Below are 5,704 nucleotides of genomic sequence, written 5' to 3'. Positions count from 1 at the left end.
AGGTTTGATCCCTGGTCAGGGAACTAGATCCCACATGCATGCCACAACTAAGAGTTTGCATGCACAATCAAGGAGCCTGCCTGCCACAACTAAGACCTGGGGCAACTAAATAAATATTTTTTTAAAATGCGTATATATGTGTAACTGAATCACTATGCTGTACAGCAGAAATTAACACAACACTGTAAATCAACTCTACTTCAATAAAAAGTGTAAAAAATAAAAATAGCTGCATGATACTTACCTGGCAGGGGAGTTACCATGATTGCAAAGGTGGTTTTCCCAGAGTGAGGCTTAGCCATTGCACTCTGGATCTGCCGACCCCCGTGATTTCCCCAAATGTGGGAAACTCGACCGCATAATTCGTGGTAGTGGGGGACTGTGTTCGCGTTCTCACCTACATAAAATAAAAAGCTGCACGATATTCCATATTATGGATACACCCTAGCACATCTATTCATTTCACTATTGATGGATAGACTGTCGTTTACAGTGTTTCAGTTTTTGCTACAACAAACAGTTCTACATTAACCATATGTTTATGCACATACATCCCTGTAGATTCACTCTCATTTCTGTAGAATACATTTCCAAAGGTGGAATTTCTGGATCAAAGAGTATGTGTATTTTTACATTTGTCAATTAAAGAAATATTTTTAAATTAAGAAACATCACCGGATTACTTTCCCCGAAGGCTGTAGCATTTACCTTCCCTTTAACAACTTCTTTCCACTAATTATTCAGCACCAAAAGACCTCCGTGCTTATATTTGGATAACTACAACCAGGCTTGGCCCTTGAAATGTCTATTTGATGAATCAAGGATTTGGAGAGTGAAGAATCAGATAATAAAAGCCATGCCCAAATTTGCTGATTGAGATAAGTTTTTATTATTTATGGGTTTGTTCTGTTTTACCCCCTACATGCCATAAAAAGTCAGCCTTTGAAAAAGGGCCTTCTCTCTACAGAAATCCCATCCTCTAATCTGTGAGTCCACGTAGGTGTCCTTGATATATTTTATAATAAGGCACTTGAGAGGCTAATTGCATTGTATTTATAGCCTGTAGAGGTGGTTCCCACTTCAAATGAGGAGTTTCCTTGGTAATGTACTAATAACCACAGGTTCCGAGAGGCTACACTGAGACTAACGCAGGAAAATTCAAAGCGGGACTTGCAGGGGACCCCAGAAAGGCACTGAAGGGAACAGACAGACTGCTTGAGAGAGACAGGAGAGGCCTGGGGCGAGGGCGCGTTTCATTTGATTCCTGTGCCTTCTGGGTTTTCCAGTAACCTTGGGTTTAAAATCTGCGCCAGTGTTAAGCTTGGTATTGACTATCCTGAATTTCTATTGTTCAAAAAATCCAAATTTCTCTATGGAGTCTGTAAAGCTGCCCCTGATTTCTGGTCCACCCAGACCCTGCTGTCCTGTATTCTACTACTGCCCACTTCCAGCTGTTCCAACGTTCCCGGGAGATTTCATCTCTCCTTCAGGACGGATGAAGTAGCTAGCCTGTCTCTCCTTACTTTTATCTCTTTATCTCTCTTCCAATCCCCATTAAATTTTCCAGTTAACACTAACCAGTTCCAAATTACTGTGAATCACTGTGAATAAGTATCATTTCAGCACTTACATAGTTGGTTTGAAATAATAATAATTATATTAGTAAATACTAATGGAAAACATTTTGGACCATTGTGTTCTAAGCACTAAGCTAGACAGACACGATAGTTCTGTAAGTAGGAATAATGAACTGTTTGACAGAGGATGGAACTGAGGCTCAGAGAGGGTTAGTGACTTGCCTCAAACCACACAGGCAGACGTGGACTTTAAATGCAAACCTTACTGGACTTTGACGTCCGTGCTGTCATTAGACTGTCCCACCTCCAGGCAGCTTGCCAGGTGGCACTGACTTATCGTTATTTTGAAGGGCGTACACCGTCTCTGCCATGTCCCTTTGCTCTGCTTCATCCTCATTCTCATCATCCCATGTGGTGAAGACCCACTGTGTGCCAGACACTGGGTGAGGTGCCTTCATAGACCTGGTTACAAACTACCTTGTATGATTCCAGGAAGGTGGGGACCTCATCTTGTGCGTTTGAGTTTGTGCAGTTCCTGGCCCAGTTCTGAGGGTCTGGTACACACTCAAGCCGTTATTTCTTCTTTTCACCATAAGTATTTTGATGGCATAGGAATGCTCATCACTTTCTTATAGATCCCTTCTCCGCTCAGTGCCTAAGGTAGAGCCACGCCTCTATCCTAACCATTTCATGATCTTTTAGCAGTTAACCTTTTATATGGTATGTTCACACACCTTTCACCCTCATCTGGAGATCAAATGAAATTATTAAATAAATTCAGTGAGCTCAAAATAAGGCAGAAAAAGAGGAAAAGGGGAACAAAGAAGGACAAATTAAAAAATAAGTAGCGGGCTTCCCTGGTGGCGCAGTGGTTGGGAGTCTGCCTGCCGATGCAGGGGACACGGGTTCGTGCCCCGGTCCGGGAGGATCCCGCGTGCCGCGGAGCGGCTGGGCCCGTGAGTCATGGCCGCTGAGCCTGCGCGTCCGGAGCCTGTGCTCCGCAGCGGGAGAGGCCACAGCGGTGAGAGGCCCGCGTACCGCAAAAAATAAAAAATAAAAAAAAATAAGTAGCAATCTTATAAATTGAAACTCAACCATATCAGTAATTACACTGATGGTCTAAATGTAAATGATCTAAGCACCTCATGGCAAGACTCATTATTATTATAAATGTGTTTATTCCAAAGTTAATCTATAGATTTAACAAAATCAAAATCATTCCTATTTCACAGGCAAGGAAACCAAGGCCATGAGACACTGACACTCATCTGAGTGAGTGAACTGCCTCTGCCCAAAATGTCATATCTATAGAGCAGGGGTCCTCAACCAGGAGTGATTTGCTCCCCACCCCCAGGGATGATGTTTGGAAATATCTGGAGATATTTGGTTGTCACCACCGGGAAACTGCTACTGGCATGTAATAGGTAGAAGCCAGCCAGGTATGCTGCTGTACCTCCTACAATGCCCTGGACAGCCCCCTGCAACTAAGAATTATCAGAACCAAATGTCCATAGTGCTGAGGTTGAGAACTCTGTTATAGAAGAAAGAAAGGAGGCATATCTGGCCATATTTTCTGCCATTGGTTATCTTAAGAGATGTGATTTTTATATAATACTCACAGAACATTGAATGCTTTCTTTCCCTCATAAGATGTGAGCCCACAGAACTAAAAAATAACTACTAATTATGTATGGGGTATAAGGGACACCATAGCCTATCATTCTTAAAGTAGGTTAGCCTTAATTTTCTTTTTTTTTAAATTATAGTTGATTTACAATATTGCATTAATTTCAGGTGTACAGCATAGTGATTCTTCTTTTTTTCAGATTATATTCCATTATAGGTTACTAATGAGCCTTAATTTTCAAATGAATTTTTAATAAACTCAGAAAAATAATGTATATATTACCTTCTTTCCCATTTGAAGAGACCAAGGGCAACAGATGGTATTATGGGACAACATTATTAAGACATGGGCTTTGTGGCTCAAGTTAAATGTCAAAGTTTGTTTCAAATCATATGTTTCCATTCTCTAAACAGGGAAAATGTTGGACCTAGACCTCTTTCCATTAAGAGCTCCTGGTCCTATATGTATAACTATATAAAAAGCCTGAATGAATAACTTAAGTTCTAGCTGTCAAAATGGTATGCCATTGATGGATGAAATTGTATGACATCTGGGGTTTGTTTTAAAATATGCCAGCAAAAACAAAAAAAAAAGGTGGTAAATGAACAAGTTCAGCAAAATGTTGTTACTTGTTAAAGCTGGATGATGGTTACATAGGAATTCCTTACACTTTTCTTTCTACTTTCATGTAAGTTTGAAAATTTCCAGAAAAAGCATCTAAAAAATGTGTACTATGACCATCTGCAGAGTGATAAGCAATGTCATTAGATATAACTTGTTTCTTGCTCCATCTCTGTGGATTCACAAGTGATTTCTTGAAGGAAATTCCATGCATGTGTCTAGATATTGTTTAATCCAGCAGGCTGTTTATCATCTCAGTGTTTTCAGGGAACTTTGAAAATTAAAAGTGACCACAATATGGGAAAAAGATTTAAATAGGCACTTCATAACGGAATCTATATGAATGACCAATAAGCACATGAAAACATTCTCAACATCATGAGTTATTTGAGAAATGTGATTAAATAATGAGATAGATACCCCTACACACTGATTAGAATCTCCAAGTAAAAAGATGAATAACTATGGGCTTCCCTGGTGGTGCAGTGGTTAAGAATCCACCTGCCAATGCAGGGGACATGAGTTCGAGCCCTGGTCTGGGAAGATCCCACATGCCACAGAGCAACTAAGCCTGTGCACCACAACTACTGAACCTGCGTGCCACAGTTACTGAAGCCCACATGTTTAGAGCCCATGTTCTGCAACAACAGAAGCCACTGCAATGAGAAGCCCGCACACTGCAGCGAAGAGTAGCCCTCACTTGCCACAGCTAGAGAAAAGCCTGTGTGCAGCAACAAAGACCCAAGGCAGCAAAAGGTAAATAAATAAATAAATTTATTAAAAAAAAAGATGGATAACTACCAAGTGTTATCAAGGATGAGGAACAACTATAACTCTTATATTTTTGGACAAACAAAAGTAGAAGGAAATTATCATCATGTAGTGTAGACCTACACTAAAAAAAAGTTAAAGAAAATCCTTTAGGTAGAAGAAAATGATTCCAGATGAAAATCTGGGACTACACAAAGGAATAAAGAGCACTGGAAATTGTGGATGCTTGTATGTTTATATAGGCGAATGTACATACATCCTTATTATTAAACTCCTTTAGAAAGAGAACTGAGTGTTTAAACAAAAATAATAACAATATAGTGTGGTGCTTATAACACATATAAGAGTAAAATATATGACAATACACAAAGGTCAGGAAGGGAGGAACGGAGGGATACTCTTGTAAGGTTCTTATGCTCCATGGCATGATACATACCACTTAATAGTAGACTGTGTTAAGTTAAAGATGTTTACTGTTATCCCTAAAGCAACCATAAAATAAAAAATCAAAGAGTTATAGCTAATAGACCAACAAGGAGACAAAATAAAATTATTAAATAAATTCACTGAACTCAAGATAAGGCAGAAAAAGAGGAAAAGGGGAAGAAAGGACAAATGAAAAAATCAGTAGCAATATTGTAGATTGAAACTCAGCCATATCAGTAATTACACTAAATGTAAATGGTCTAAACACCTCTTTGGAAGACTCATTATTATTAAAGTGTATTTATTTCAAAAATGACCTATAAATTTAACAAAATCAAAATCACAGCAGGCTTAGTAGAGAAATTTATGAGCTGATTCTGAAATTCATATGGAAATGGGAATGACCTAGAATAGCCCAAACAGCTTTGGGAAAGAAGTATGTTTGTTGGCTAACACTACATGATTTCAAGTCTTTTTAAAAAGCTATAGCAATCAAGATAGACAACTAGAGCAATAAGACAGAATACAGAGCCCAGGAGTCCAGGAAATTTAGTCTACCCATACGCAAAAAAAAAAAAAAAAGAAAGAAAAAAGGACTTCAATCTATACCTTGCATCATAACAAAAATTAACTCAAGTTGGACCATGTGACATAACATTACATTTAGTAAAACCTAAAAGTT

At 38.9% G+C, this 5,704-nt stretch overlaps 1 non-coding gene across 1 annotated transcript; it reads left to right on the top strand.

The window, feature by feature from the left end:
- Positions 1 to 236: 236 nt before the first annotated feature.
- LOC132421274 (U1 spliceosomal RNA) lies at positions 237 to 400 on the top strand. The gene has a single exon (XR_009518555.1). It is a non-coding gene; the product is annotated as a U1 spliceosomal RNA (small nuclear RNA).
- The last annotated feature ends 5,304 nt before the right edge of the window (positions 401 to 5,704 follow it).

This window comes from Delphinus delphis, chromosome 2 (assembly GCF_949987515.2).
Source record: "Delphinus delphis chromosome 2, mDelDel1.2, whole genome shotgun sequence".
NCBI classification, from domain to species: Eukaryota; Metazoa; Chordata; class Mammalia; order Artiodactyla; family Delphinidae; genus Delphinus; species Delphinus delphis.
The sequence above is the reverse complement of the archived record's forward strand: the minus strand, read 5'-3'. Positions and strand labels throughout refer to the sequence as shown.